This window comes from Oncorhynchus masou, chromosome 24 (genome assembly GCF_036934945.1).
Source record: "Oncorhynchus masou masou isolate Uvic2021 chromosome 24, UVic_Omas_1.1, whole genome shotgun sequence".
Classification (NCBI taxonomy): Eukaryota; Metazoa; Chordata; class Actinopteri; order Salmoniformes; family Salmonidae; genus Oncorhynchus; species Oncorhynchus masou.
Genome location: NC_088235.1, coordinates 49,468,408 through 49,484,465, shown reverse-complemented (window position 1 = coordinate 49,484,465; position 16,058 = coordinate 49,468,408). Strand labels below are relative to the sequence as shown.

Sequence of the window (16,058 nt, the reverse complement as noted above, 5' to 3'; positions counted from 1 at the left end):
ATTTATTACAAATGTGCAGTTATTATAACTTATTTATATCTGTCAATTTATTTTTGTTTTGAGGAACATAAGTGTGTTTATTATTCCTGAGGAGGGACTGGTATGAATTGACTAAAATTGATTTGAGAATGTTTTAATATGTATCAAACTGGAAGAAAATTAGGAGTAGTGACTTGTGTGTTATGGGTTAGAAGAACTGTGACTACATTGGGGATCTGAGGGGGCTCATAAATTAAGGTTATGGTAGTAGAGGGGTGTTATTTCTAGAGACTATGTATAATATTAGAGGAGATAACTCACAGACGAGAAAGGACAGCTGGCTGTGTAAAATATAGGCATGTAAAATATAGGGACAATTCTAAGTAAATTGAACATTACACATACCTATATTACGGTAAGAGTAAAAGTGATAGTGGTGGCATTTTTGAACACTGTGGTAAAAGTTTAACCTCTTTTGGGTAGGGGGCAGTATTTTCCGGATGAAAAGCGTGCCCAAATAAAACTGCCTGCTACTCAGGCCCATAAGCTAGGATATGCATATAATTAGTAGATTAGATAGAAAACACTCTACAGTTTCCAAAACTGTTCCAATAATGTCTGTGAGTATAACAGAACTGATATGGCAGGGAAAACCTGAGGAAAATCCAACCAGGAAGTACTATTCTTTTGAAAGGCTGTTTGTCCATTGAAAGCCTATCCAGCATACAAAGACTTAGGACCCAGTTCGCAATCTCTATGGCTTCCTCTTCCTCTCTGAACAATGAGGGAGATACAGCACATTCAATGAGTGGACAGTGGACATTTCCAGACATAAGCCAAGTGCGTGATTGGGAGCACGCCTTTCTTGTTTCTCCTTTTCTATTGACGAAGCTTTTGTCCGGTTGAAATATTATTTATGACAAAAACAACCTGAGGTTTGATTTTAAACATAATTTGACATGTTTCTACAAACTTTTATTGTACTTTTTAAAACTTTTCAATAACCCATGTGTTAGTGTGTATGTCCTCAGGTGAAAAACAGCACATAAGAAGCCAGAAATAACCAAGGGCATGGGCTGAATTCTGGAGATTGAGTGTACATCAACATACATCAGGCTGGGGGTATACTTCTTACAGCACCTGCAGTGGTAAAGATCGTCATGTCTCTCTTTGGTGGGTGCATAATTCTCACAAGTAGTAAGGTCCAGCTGAATAATGGGTGAGCTTGAAAACACCATGACAAAGGACGCGGAACCGGAGAGAGTCTCTCTCTCTCACTGTAGACATACAGATGGGTTGGGTTTGAGAGAGAGAGAGATACTGTTAATGCATGGTGTGAAAAAGGATAGATGTTAGGGTAATTGTACTCTAAATAACATGTTGAAGGCATTGATGTGAAAGCATATACAGTATTGAATTACTTCAAGACAATATAATGTTGATTAGGGATATGCACATGCCTATCAGTTGAAATGGAGCAGATGGGAGACAAAGGGAAAATGACATGATTTGGGAACACCTCTCGGAACCTGGGGCCAAAAGGGGAAGACTGGGTGAAAGCATGAGGAAGCTGTTAACTGGAGTAGCCACAATGAAGAAACTTCCCCAGAATCAAACATTGACCAAAAAATAGAAAAGCAGTAAAGAATGACTGGTATAAGTGGGCTCGGTACACAACAGCTAAACATAGGATGGACAATTGTATATTGTGTAGCAAATCTCCTTTGGCAGATCTGAACCTGCATTAGTTAAGGAATGTGCTAAATGCAAAAATGTTCAATGTAGTCACAGAAAGTATTATGTGCCTTTGTGTAACATAGAATGCAGGTTGGCATTAGGTAGCACTAAAGGCAGGAGTGAATAAACAAAAATATGTTGGGAGAACATGAATGTGCAACATATGAAATAAGAACTGAATAAAATGGTCCTCATAATGATAGGTTTACGATTGTAAAAATTAAATATGAATGTTTCTACAGCTATGGAGATAATGGGATAGATGTGGGAAACACTATAGTTAATTGTTAAACTAGTTGGGTGTTAGAAACTGCAGGAGTTAGTAGATTTGATGATAAAGGAATGATTGTGAATCAAAGGTAAATGTGGTAATATAACTCAAGTAACACAATCTCTAACGATGTTAAAGAATCAGGACAGAGGTAAAGCTGATAGTTTCTGGATGTGTGGGCAGAACAAACTCTTGAATGTTTTACCAGAAGGGTGGACTGGTCTCTGTGCCTTGGTTAGTGTGACACCACAGGTGTCTATCATTAAATCACAGCAGGATGAGTCTGTAAAGCAAAGAGGAAGGAGAGCTTATGAATCAGATCCAAACGTATACCTAGATGCAATTGGACAGCCGAGAGGAGTTCCCGATGAATACAAAGCAAGAGATGAGGTTAAATCAGGGTTTGAATCAATATTTCTTTGGATAACACTAACGTTCTTCGTAGGGCAAAAGAGAGGAGGACCAAAATGCATCGTGATGATTCTCCATTTTAATAGAATACTATAACAATCAAAAACAATAAACCGACAAAATTAACTAAGATTAAACAGTCCGTAACAAAAACACCAACACTGGAAACAGGAACAATACAAAACAGGCTACCTAAATATGGTTCCCAATCAGAGACAACGACTAACACCTGCCTCTGATTGAGAACCATATCAGGCCAAACACATCGAAACAGACAAACTAGACATACAACATAGAATGCCCACTCATATCACACCTTGACCAAACAAAACATAGAAACAAACAACGCAAACTATGGTAAGAGTGTGACAAACACCTAAATAAAACTTAGAATGGATAAATTATAATCAACAGAGATTCATTAACTATACTGACTTTACATTAACAGCCTTAGGAAAACAGGTACGTACAGGCGACTAGCAAAATTACATGGAGGAATAGATATTTGGAGATGATTGTTGTACTTTTATTCCCAATAACACTGTACTTGATGGAATTTGTTTGTTTTTTCCTTTAGCTATGACCAAATAGAAGGGATTGTGACAAGAGGTTAAGGACAATGCAGGATTTAACCCATGCTTGGGACTGGTTGGATTTACTCCAGGATTTTACTCCGGGAGGAGGATATGATTGTAATGATTATGGTGATCAAGGTTTTTCTGTTTTTAGTAAAGCATCTGAATCTAATGTGCTTGATTGAAAACTGGAATTATGCAATATGTATAACCTTGTAATCACTTACTATGGAGTGTATTTTGTATTTCCTTTCTACCTTTGGCAATGGATAAATTAAGTTACAACTTCGGAATTCTGTGTACCCTAAAATTTTATGTGACATAGGGTAATTCCGGTTACAAGTGTTTACAGATCATGTCCTTAATCCTTTAACAGGTGTTTTCATTTGTAATTTCACTGTTGTTACAGAGGTGTCTGCAAGGAAGGATCTTGTTTAAGTGTCAAATTTAGAATGATATTATAATGGTTTTCTTATTTTCTTTATGTTTTACATTACTGAGATAACCTAGGCTATGTATTACATGCGAATGCTTTTACATTGTATTTTTAGTTTGATTTTACTTTGTATTTGTACAGATTGGATCTTTTACTTCTTTCCAATGTATATGAATGGATATGTTTGATCCGGTCTTCTTTGTGTTTATGGAGTCCCAATCGTTTGGCCAGATAGGAGGAAGTTTGCCCAGTGCTTGATTATTGATGCTCCCTTGCTTTTGATATATTTGTGTGTTTTTGTTTGGGACTAATTAGTCCCAGAGGAGATATTATGTTGGAGCAAAACTCATGACTGTGATTACATTTCCATTATTATCAGCATCCAGGCTGTCCAGTTTGAAGAGCTAAAACAGAATGGGTATATAAGGAATGGAACATACTGTATATATGACCAGGGCCTGCTACCATTATAACCTATACAGCTGTCAGATGTGGGCGTTAACAAGAAAGAACTGAGATGAAAAGATAATGATGAAGAAAGGTCAATGAAAGCTATTTTCATATAGTATTTTTCATGGAGGAGCTTGGCTCGGTTACGTATATGTAAGTCCTTCCATCACTAGTTGTAGTAAAAGTGTTATATTTCTCAGCCAATATTCCACCACACATGACTCTACATTTCGCATTTAGGCTGTATAAAATGAAATAAAAAATCACTTAGAACTAAATACTAAATATAACCAAAAATGCCTTTCTAGACTATCATTCTACAGTGCCTTTGAATTCCCTTTTAGAAACACAAGTTTCGGCAGTCTTTGGTTTGAGAATCATGCGGTGAACTATGCATGCCTAGTTAGTTAATTCAACCTAGCAGATGCTCTTATATTCCAATGCCCTAATCACAGTCAACATAAAGCTATTTTACAACAACAAAATCAAGAAATAAATAATACATTTGAAAATGATATTTCCCGAATGAAAAAAAAAGTTACAAGTGCATATAGGTGTCACGCCCTGACCTTCGAGAGCCTTTCTTATTCTCTATTTGGTTAGGTCAGTGTGTGACTTGGGTGGGCAAATCTATGTTTCTATTTCTTTGTTGGCCTAGTATGGTTCTCAATCAGAGGCAGCTGTTTATCGTTGTCTCTGATTGGGGATCATACTTAGCCTTTTTTTTTTCCACCTTTAGTTGTGGGATCTTGTTTGTGTGTAGTTGCTTTCTGCACTGCATGTAGCTTTATGTTCGTTTTTGTATTTTGTTGTTTTTTCGGTGTCATTTAAATACAAAAAAAATGTACCCCTACCACGCTGCACCTTGGTCTAATCCATCTCTAAACGATCGTGACAATAGGCCTACCTGTTGATTTGCAGTTGCTGTGTTAAACAATTAATTGATGATCAGACAATTAATTCTTAACTGGTTCTGTTATGAAAAATGTTTACAGTTGTTAGAAAACTTTAGCACTATTCCAAACAGCTAGGCCTATATGACCTTAACTTTTTTTTATTCGGGAAAAAGATGTCTATCAACTGTAACCTTAAGAAAGAGGATAGTCGAACAATAGCCTGCATAGAAAGCAAAACATCTCCAGTGCAGCAACATGCACTCATTTGTCGTCATGCTCTGTTGTAGTATTAAAAAAATATTGTGCTTGTCTACAGTGATGTAAAATTCTGTAGAATTGTATGAAATGCATTCATAAAAGGCTATTTTTTCTCGGACCGCAAATAAGATGATACTGTAGACTCATGCAATGCTTGTATTATAATGGATATATTTTCACCCCATACCTTGTCTGGGGTGGTCTTTGAATCCACAAACTTCTGGCTGCTTTTCCATGTAAAGCTTACAAAACAAAGACTAGTCAAAGACTAGTTTCTAAAACTGCATTCATGGAAGGTCAAAATACATATTACTGAATGGTGGGCCATCCATTTTAATTTCAGAGAGGTCCGATTTTCTCCAGGTATCCCTCATTATAAATAACGGACAGTCCCTAACAAACATAATGACTCCCCAATGTGATGTGTGGTTCTGTATAATGGCCAAAGCGCACTGCTGCAGTGTGAGTCAGGGTAGGATTTTAATACAGGAAAGGTGATTTGAAACGGCTCACATTTCAACAGCTATATGATTATAATCACATTTCCTAACAGCATTCTCTCATCCTCCCAACACTCAGGGACGTTGCAGAGAATCAGTGGTGTCCTGTGCAATGTGCATGCGTTAGTGCTCACATGACCTTGACATGAACCACCGTTATAAGACTGCAGTGCGTTTGACAACTTGCTTAATTTCAGGCATCTGATTGGCTGCGGGGTAGAGCGAGGTTGATGATTGCCCTGCATCAGGGTCAATCACTCCCAGTTTGGTCAATAAAGTTTATGAAGCAACAGGAATACATACTAAACCCTTCTCTACTCTCCCTGGCCAATACTCGTCTCTCACCCATAGAAAATAATATAATCTCTATGCTCACATGTGTAACGCAGGTTAACTAATGTTGAATACTTATCGTTACTTGTGAGATTCCTAAAACCAATCATAATATACTATATTGCTATTGATATGTTTAAGTTGACAGCTATTACAAATCAGCTGTCAGAAGCCGCATGAGGAGCAGTTTATTTTGAGCCAATCAAAACTCAATATTCTCTTCGTCCCTCTCCTAACCTCACATTATACACTAGTTGGCGCCAACATGCTGAAAAAGAGCTAGAAAGGAACTTGAAGAGCTACCGCCATTCCATTGAAGAAAGATAAAGTTTAAAATCATTGAAAAGTTGCAGAAAATGTAACTAAAAAGAGAGAACTGGGCATTAACACTCACTTATCTATACAAACGTGTTGTGAAGGGATTGAGGGAAAGATTGACACCAGGATTTTGGTGAGTTTTCGTATGGAGAACGAGCGTCTAGTGATTAGGCTAGCTAAGATATTGCTTGCGTTTTGTGCGTGTTCATACTGAACCAAGCATACGCACAAGCCATTAATATTTAGGCTAGGTCAGCTATCAATCAATTGAAATAAACAAATGTTAGTGATCGTGCTGAGAGATCCTCAGATTAAGATAGAGTTGGGTGCACCCTAGTAAACTATAGACAGGATATATGACCGATATCTACAGTATGTCTATTGTACTATTGATGTATTTCAATCATATTGAGCTCATTGTACAAATTTCAAAATGATATAGGTGATTCATTTTTTTGTAATTATTTTTATTTTCAAGAATCAAGCCGGCATTCTTTTCCTAAATTATTCAGTTGTGCGGTTAATTTCTCCCTACTGCTCAAGTAGAGAACCTAACTGGTCCAATAGAGTTTAAGCTTCAACATACAGTAGCCCTTAGTGTTAAGCAATTGTTACACATGCCTTTTGCCATTGATAAAAGGGTAGAAAAGAAATTCCATTGGTAATTCCATTTGAGTTATTGTCTTCAGATGCTCTTATCTATTCAATAATGACTTCAACTCTAAAGTATGCTTTAAATCTGTACTCAGTACTTCTGGCGTATTAGAACACATAGCCATATTATTTATGACTTGATGTGGAATGTATTCACTTCAGTTGGAATCACAAGTCTTTGTTCTTGCCTTGTGGTTTAGGAATGTTCATTGCAATGCCTGATCATAGGCAAGTCACAAGGAGCTGAATGTCACACAGTAATTCAGGATTGTCACACAGTCATTCAGAGAGATAAGCCTTGCTTTTGTGGCTATACCAACGTGTGGAACTCATGTGAAGTGCATATGACCTAGCTTTCATGAAAAAAAAGCATTTTGATAAATAAAGTTTACATTTAAATGGCTCTCCTGTGATGCAGTGACCTGCGACATATGTCTATTTTCCTGAAACGAGTGACATTTAGTTACGTTACAGCCTTATTCTAAAATTGATTTTTTTTTTACAATTAATCAGCAATCTACACAAAATGCCTCATGATGAGGGAGGCAGGTAGGCTAGTGGTTAGAGCATTGGGCCAGTAACCAAAAGGTTGCTGGATCAAATCCTGAGTTGACAAGGTAAAAATCTGTCGTTCTGCCGCTGAACAAGGCAGTTAACCCACTGATCCTAGGCTGTCATTGTAAATAGGAATTTGTTCTTAACTGACTTGCCTAGTTAAATGAAGATAAAGTTAAAACAGAAATTACTTTCTTTTTACATACAGTTGAAGTCAGAAGTTTACATACACTTAGGTTGGTGTCATTAAAACTTGTTTTTCAACCACTCCACATGTCTTGTCAACCAACTATAGTTTTGGCAAGTTGTTTAGGACATCTACTTTGTGCATGACAAAAGTAATTTTTCAAACAATTGTTTAGACAGATTATTTCACTATATCCCAATTCCAGTGGGTCAGAAGTTTACATAGACTAAGTTGGCTGTGCCTTTATACAGCTTGGAAATTTCCAGAAAATGATGTTATGGCTTTAGAAGCTTCTGTTAGGCTAATTGACATCATTTGAGTCAATTGGAGGTGTACCAGTGGATGTATTTCAAGGCCTACCTTCAAACTCAGTGCCTCTTTGCTTACCATCTTCGGAAAATCAAAAGAAATCAGCCAAGACCTCAGAAAAATATGTAGACCTCCAGAAGTATGGTTCCTCCTTGGGAGCAATTTCCAACTGCCTGAAGGTACCACGTCCATCTGGACAAACAATAGTACGCAAGTATAAACACCATGGGACCACACCGCTCAGGAAGGAGACGCATTCTGTCTCCTAGAGATGAACGTACTTTGGTGCAAAAAGTGCAAATCAATCCCAGAACAACAGCAAGGGACCTTGGATCTTGTGAAGATGCTGGAGGAAACAGGTACAAAAGTATCTTCATCCACAGTAAAATTAGTCCTATATCGACATAACCTGAAAGGCTGCTCAGCAAGGAAGAAGCCACTACTCCAAAACCGCCATAAAAAAGCCAGACTACGGTTTGCAACTGCACATGGGGACAAAGATCGTACTTTTTGGAGAAATGTCCTCTGTTCTGATGAAACAAAAATAGAACCTTTTGGCCATAATTACCATCATTATGGTTGGAGGAAAAAGGGGCAAGCTTGCAAGCCAAAGAACACCATCCCGGCCTTGAAGCATTGGGGTGGCAGCATCATGTTGTGGGGTGCTTTGCTGCATGAGGGACTGGTGCACTTCACAAAATAGAAGTCATCATGAGGAATGAATATGTAGATATATTGAAGCAACATCTCAAGACATCAGTTAAAGCTTGGTCGCAAATGGGTCTTCCAAATGGGCAATGACCACAAACATACTTCCAAAGTTGAGACAAAATGGCTTAAGGACAACAAAGTCAAGACATTGGAGTGGCCATCACAAAGCCCTGACCTCAATCCTATAGAAAATGTGTGGGCAGAACTGAAAAAGTGTGTGCGAGCAAGGAGGCCTACAAACCTGACTCAGTTACACCAGGTCTATCAGCAGGAATGAGACAAAATTCACCCTAAGAATTGTGGGAAGCTTGTGGAAGGCTACCCAAAATGTTTGACCCAATTTAAAGGCAATGCTACCAAATACTAATCGAGTGTATGTAAACTTCTGACACACTGGAATGTGATGAAAGAAATAAAATATGAAATACATAATTCTCTCTACTATTATTCTAACATTTCACATTCTTAAAAAAAAGTGGTGATCCTAACTGACCTAAAACAGGGATTTATTACTCGGATTAAATGTCAGGAATTGTGAAAAACTGAGTTGACATGTATTTGGCTAAGGTGTATGTAAACTTCCGACTTCAACTGTAAGTATTCAAACCATTTGCTATGAGACTCAAAATTGAGCTCAGGTGAAATCTGTTTCCATTGATCATCCTTGAGATGTTTCTACAACTTGATTGTAGTCCACCTGTGGTAAATTGAATTGATTGGACATGATTTGAAAAGGCACACCTGTCAATATAAGGTCCCACAGTTGACAGTGCATGTCAGAGCAAAAACCAAGTCATGAGGTCGAAGGAATTGACCGTAGATCTCCGAGACAGGATTGTATCGAGGCACAGATCTGGGGAAGGGTACCACAAAATGTCTCCCAAGAACACACTGGCCTACATCATTTTTAAATGGACGAAGTTTGGAACCAAAAAGACTGTTCCTACAGCTGGCCACCCAGCCAAACTGAGCAATCGGAGGAGAAGGGCCTTGGTCAGGGAGGTGAACAAGAACCTGATGGTCACTCTGACAGAGCTCTAGAGTTCCTCTGTGGAGATGTGAGAAACTTCCAGATGGACAACCATCTCTGCAGCACTCCACCAATCAGGCCTTTATGGTAGAGTGGCCAGACAGAAGTCACTCCTCATTAAAAGGCACATGACAGAACACTTGGAGTTTGCCAAAAGGCACTGAAAGACTCTCAGACCATGAGAAACAAGATTCTCTGGTCTGATGAAACCAAGATTGAACTCTTTGGCCTGAATGCCTAGCGTCACGTCTGGAGGAAACCTTTCACCATCCCAACGGTGAAGCATGGTGGTGGCAGAATCATGCCGTGGGGATGTTTTTCAGCGGTAGGGACTGGGAGACTGGTCAGGATCGAGGCAAAGATGAACGGAGCAAAGTACTGAGTGATCCTTCATGTAAACCTTCTACAGAGCACTCACGACCTGGGAGTGGGACTGAGGTTCACCTTCCAACAGGACAATGACCCTAAGCACACAGCCAAGACAACGCAGGAGTGGCTTCCGGACAAGTCTCAATGTAGCCCAGCCAGAGCCCAGACTTGAACCTGATCTAAAATCTCTGAAGAGACCTGAAAATAACTGTGCAGCAACAATCCAAATCCAACCTGAGCTTGAGAAGATCTGCAGAGAGGAATGGGAGAAACTCCCCAAATACAGGTGTGCCAAGCTTGTAGAGTCATAGCCAAGACTCGAGGCTGTAATCGCTGCCAAAGGTGCTTCAACAAAGTACTGATTAAAGGGTTTGAATTCTTATGTAAATATGATCCGTTTTTTTATATATACATTTGCAAACATTTCAACAACAAAAAAACATTTTTGCTTTGTCATTATGGGGTATAATGAGGTCAGTCAATCCGGAATGTCTTAAAGTAATGATGGACTGTCGTTTCTCTTTGCTTATTTGAGCTGCTCTTTCCATAATATGAACTTGGTCTTTACCAAATAGGGCTATCTTCTGTATATCACGCCGACCTTGTCACAACACAACTGATTGGCTCAAACGCATTAAGAAGTAAAGATATTCCACAATTGGATAAAGTAGCTACACCTGTTAATTGAAATGCATTCCAAGTGACTATCTCATGAAGCTGGTTTAGAGAATGCCAAGAGTGTGAAAGGTGTGATCAAGGCAAAGGGTGGCTTCTACGAAGAATATTAAATAAAATATATTGATTTGTTTCACACTTATTTGGTTACTACATGAATCAATGTGTGTTACTTCATAGTTCAATGTATTCACTATTATTCTACAATATAGAAAATATTAAAAATAAAGAAAAACCCTTGAATTGGTGTGTTCAAACTTTTGACTGATACTGTACATCAGTCGTATTTTAGACCAGTTCATAGCACTATCTCTTCTGCATCCGTAGTTATAAATGATGTTTAACTGTATGGATAAAAGGCAACATTGTGCTGCCCTCTTCACTGATCTGTCAAATGCGTTCAATACTGTTGATCACTCACTGCTAATTCAGAGGCTTTTCTCAATTGGCCTAAACCAGGCTGCATGTAACTGGTTTAAAAATGACTTGAAAGATAGAACTCAATGTACAGTGGGGCAAAAAAGTATTTAGTCAGCCAACAAATGTGCAAGTTCTCCCACTTAAAAAGATGAAAGAGGCCTGTAATTTTCATCATAGGTACACTTCAACTATGACAGACAAATTCAGAAAAAAAAGCCAGAAAATCACATTGAAGGATTTTTAATGAATTTATTTGCAAATTATGGTGGAAAATAAGTATTTGGTCAATAACAAAAGTTTATCTCAATACTTTGTTATATACCCTTTGTTGGCAATGACAGAGGTCAAACGTTTTCTGTAAGTCTTCACAAGGTTTTCACACAACATTGCTGGTATTTTGGCCCATTCCTCCATGCAGATCTCCTCTACAGCAGTGACGTTTTGGGGCTGTTGCTGGGCAACACGGACGTTCAACTCCCTCCAAAGATGTTCTATGGGGTTGAGATCTGAGACTGGTTAGGCCACTCCAGGACCTTGAAATGCTTCTCACCAAGCCACTCCTTTGTTGCCCGGGCGGTGTGTTTGGGATCATTGTCATGCTGAAAGACCCAGCCACGTTTCACCTTCAATGCCCTTGCTGATGAAAGGAGGTTTTCACTCAAAATCTCACGATACATGGCCCCATTCATTCTTTCCTTTACACGGATCAGTCGTACTTGTCCCTTTGCAGAAAAACAGCCCCAAAGCATGATGTTTCCACCCCCATGCTTCACAGTAGGTATGGTGTTCTTTGGATGCAACTCAGCATCCTTTGTCCTCCAAACACGAAGAGTTGAGTTTTTACCAAAAAGTTATATTTTGGTTTCATCTGACCATATGACATTCTCCCAATCCTCTTCTGGATCATCCAAATGCTCTCTAGCAAACTTCAGACAGGCATGGACATGTACTCGCTTAAGCAAGGGGACACGTCTGGCACTGCAGGATTTGAGTCCCTGGCGGCGCAGTGTGTTACTGATGGTAGGCTTTGTTACTTTGGTCCCAGCTCTCTGCAGGTCATTCTTTAGGTCCCATTCTTGTGGTTCTGGGATTTTGCTCACCGTTCTTGTGATCATTTTGACCCCACGGGGTGAGATCTTGCGTGGAACCCCAGATCGAGGGAGATTATCAGTGGTCTTGTATGTCTTCCATTTCCTAATAATTGCTCCCACAGTTGATTTCTTCAAACCAAGCTGCTTACCTATTGTGAATGAAAGATTCAAAACAGTGGCACACACACCTTCCACCGGACTGCGAAACACAGCCCAATGGTCAGATACGATTAATAAGCATGGCTAAATAAAGCTGTAATGATCGGCCTCATAGTTAGAGTGTGGATAAAGGGAGAAACAGATCAGACTACTGTCTAAGTCACATCAACCCCCACATCACAACCAGCTCTTCTGGGTCATATCATTACAGAGTGTGGTTTGTGAGCCACTCTGGCATTTATTGTTCACTAGTCCTAGAAAGTGAAACAAACACATACATGTACGCTACGCACACAGACACACACCCACACCCGGTGTTCCATTGAGCCCTGCTACCCAAGGCCTCTCTGCAGTCAGACATTAAATTGACATAGAAATGTTATAACACATTGCTAATCCACAATACAATGAAAAACAACAGACATGAGATTACACTGTCAGGACAATCTGGCAATAAAGGAGATGAGAACAACATTAAACTGCTCTGTTATTCATTGCTAACTCACCTTAAAAATATCAGGTTACTTGTAAATTCAAGTAAACTCTTGACTCGAATAATGATATCTTATCTGCTCAACTAGACAGTCTTCAAGGACACTATGATTACTGGATCTGACTGGTATGTGATACGGTTTCACACACTGCCAATGAAAGACTGTGGGTATGAGAAATACATGCACATACAGTGCCTTGCGAAAGTATTCGGCCCCCTTGAACTTTGCGACCTTTTGCCACATTTCAGGCTTTAAACATAAAGATATAAAACTGTATTTTTTTTGTGAAGAATCAACAACAAGTGGGACACAATCATGAAGTGGAACTTTCAGTTTTTGATTTGTTCAAAAAGTTTGAAATATCCAATAAATGTCGTTCCTCTTCATGATTGTGTCCCACTTGTTGTTGATTCTTCACAAAAAAATACAGTTTTATATCTTTATGTTTGAAGCCTGAAATGTGGCAAAAGGTCGCAAAGTTCAAGGGGGCCGAATACTTTCGCAAGGCACTGTATATACACAGACACACAAACACAGACACACCCAATGAGAGAGACCCTGATACTACAGGTTGTGGGGGATGCTACATGGGCAGACCCTCAGTGGAGACAGTCAGCTGTTGTGGGGTAGTGTGGTCGTAAACACAACGTAGCCAACGCAGAAGCAGGATGGGGCCTTCACAAACAGGTGCCAGGGGAACACACACGGAGATATGTGGAAGTGGAAGAGAAAACATCCACCAGAGCATCAATATATGTCCAGCTCACTAGTAGATATGGGGTGATGACACAGGCAGCTTAGCACTTTCTGGGTTATCTATTTCACTTGGCAGACAGTGTCAAGTGTTAATCGAGAATAACAGGTCTTGGTAGATTGTGTATCGGGATAATGTGTATTAGGTGCTCTCTTGTACAAATGTGAACCAAAATACAAGACACTTATAACCCTATAATAGTGAAACTCACAATATAAACTAATTCAAAAGCTTGAATGAAATACTCTTATTTATCCATCAATGAACTGACAAATTACATAAATCCATCGGTTCTTTTTATATCACTATTACATAAATATCTAAGCATAACATAAACATTCATGGTAAAGTAACTTTTCCAGGAGATGTTTTGAGTCACACCACCAGGGTTATAACGTTGCATAAAACATGGTGCGTCTTCTGCGTGACTGGAGAGCAGTAGGGAGAGAGAGCGATTTTACTATTGGCCATAGGATGCTCGGTTGACGGATGAGAGCATAGTAGGTCGACCTAAGTTGTGAATCATGGCTAGACCCAGCAGACTGCCTGAATAGATTATATTAGATGAGTTTAATAGTCAAGTGCGCAGGGTCGCAGATGTAATTGCAGGGTACAGTTAAATGTTTAAGCTCTGAGCTCTAACAGTGCAAGTCAAAAATAGTGACGAAACACAACAGTCAAGAGAGACAGGAGAACAACCATATGAGCCATTGCATTGACTCAAGTTTTGATACTATGGACATTTCAGAAAATCTCATATGTCTTTGAGTAAATGGCAAATGTGACCTCATTGACAAGTTGCCCATGTATTGTACTTTATATTATTTACTCTTCTACAGAAGGTCTTAAGGGCTAACCTTTAATAATGACTTACTGACATGTTATTGTTGTTATCATGTTAATATTATGTCTATATACAGTATCTCCTCTTTCCATATGACAGGAGACATGCGCAGAATACCATGGATAAAGAAAATTACAACAGTGTAAACAGATTCATTTGAGGTACAATATGGTAGGATTTTGAATTAGCATAGTGATTAGCAAAAGTGTGATATTGACTCTTACCTGGAAGGGCAGAGTTAAATGTTTACTGGGTCCACATTCCAAAGAAGATAATTGTCAGATGAAGGAAGTGGCTACTGTCCTGAAGTTGAAGTAATCCTCTTGTTATCACCAAGTTTGTTTCTCTATATAAGAACAGTTTTCTTTAGAATGTTAACAATAAGTGGAAATACTAACAAAATTGGCAGAAAGAGGATTTAAACCGCATTTTCTCAAAGCCTACTAACCTATTCATGTTGTTAATTATATTGACGTTGAAATGTGGTTCCAATTCAACTATTGCAATAGGCCTAATGTAAAGAACATTTTAAATATCCCCAGGTTGCAGTGTGGCGAAGATAAACGCAAACTACAGCGGAGTATTACGCGCTGTCAAAACCGATAGGCTACAATGTAACGATAAAGTCAAATTATGTCATGCAGAGAATCAATGTATCCACGTGGACGTGCCGTGAAGTAACTGAAATGTCCACCAGAAAACAAACATTTTCGATGAAAATTAAATCATACCTTACAGTTCGGCCGAATTCCCAGAGGAAATGCATTTTTTTTTTTTAATCATTTCAAAAACATCCTCTTCTACTCGATTTTGCGGAGCGTTCGGAAATCACCTGGAACTCAATGGCTTGGCGACACCTCTAATCTCAATGTGTACGATAATAAGTGGTGCAAATTGTTTGTTTCATAAAACGACCGTTTGAACGGTGCGATAGCAAAAGTACAAGGCGTTGGAAATGTTGTAGGCCTATCTTTATATTCATTTAAATAACTAGGCTACCTGTTTTTCAGCCCTCATCCAGCTTCGACCTCAAACATTCTGTAGTCTACTGTAGCGCTGTTGACGCTGAAGCCAGCTGTCATACTTTCCTCCCGCCCTCAGTAAACGTGCGCGCGCTCACTGGTCTCAGGTTTTGTGCACATTTTGGGATATAAACTGCTACAGTATAGATAGCAGGCTTATGCTACCATAATGTGTTATCAGAGTGTAGGGTGTATATAAGATTTGCAAAAAATACATGTAATCATGGAAATAAGGGATTGGAGAATTTCTCTCACTCACACACTCACACAACCACTCTCACACAAACTCTGAACGGTTTTCAGAGGGATGACAGTACATGTTTTTTTCCACTCCAGTTGGCTCTCAAATCCCATTTGACGATCGTGCGTTTGAAGCGAAGTTTCAGAAGGTCATGACATTTTAATCTAGTGAGAAATCTGAGAGCTTTTAATTCAGAAAGAAAATAGAGAAATTAGGTTAGCTAACTCAAAGTTTGGAATAATAATTGAGGTTCTGCTGTTGGTCCATGTACTGTATACAGTACCATCATCAAATTAATTCCCCCAAAATATATCAGTCGTGCATCATAATGGCCACTAGGTGACAGTGTTAAGCTTCTCCTGACATTGATACCCTTGCT

The 16,058-nt window shown here is 39.0% G+C and overlaps 1 long non-coding RNA gene across 1 annotated transcript; it reads right to left on the bottom strand.

Annotated features, from left to right (window-relative positions):
• Window positions 1-2,198: 2,198 nt before the first annotated feature.
• LOC135511624 (uncharacterized) lies at window positions 2,199-15,416 on the bottom strand. Its single transcript, XR_010451280.1, has 3 exons — window positions 15,148-15,416; window positions 14,641-14,762; window positions 2,199-2,270 (listed from the first exon to the last, which is right to left on the bottom strand). It is a non-coding gene; the product is annotated as an uncharacterized LOC135511624 (long non-coding RNA).
• Between the last annotated feature and the right edge of the window lie 642 nt (window positions 15,417-16,058).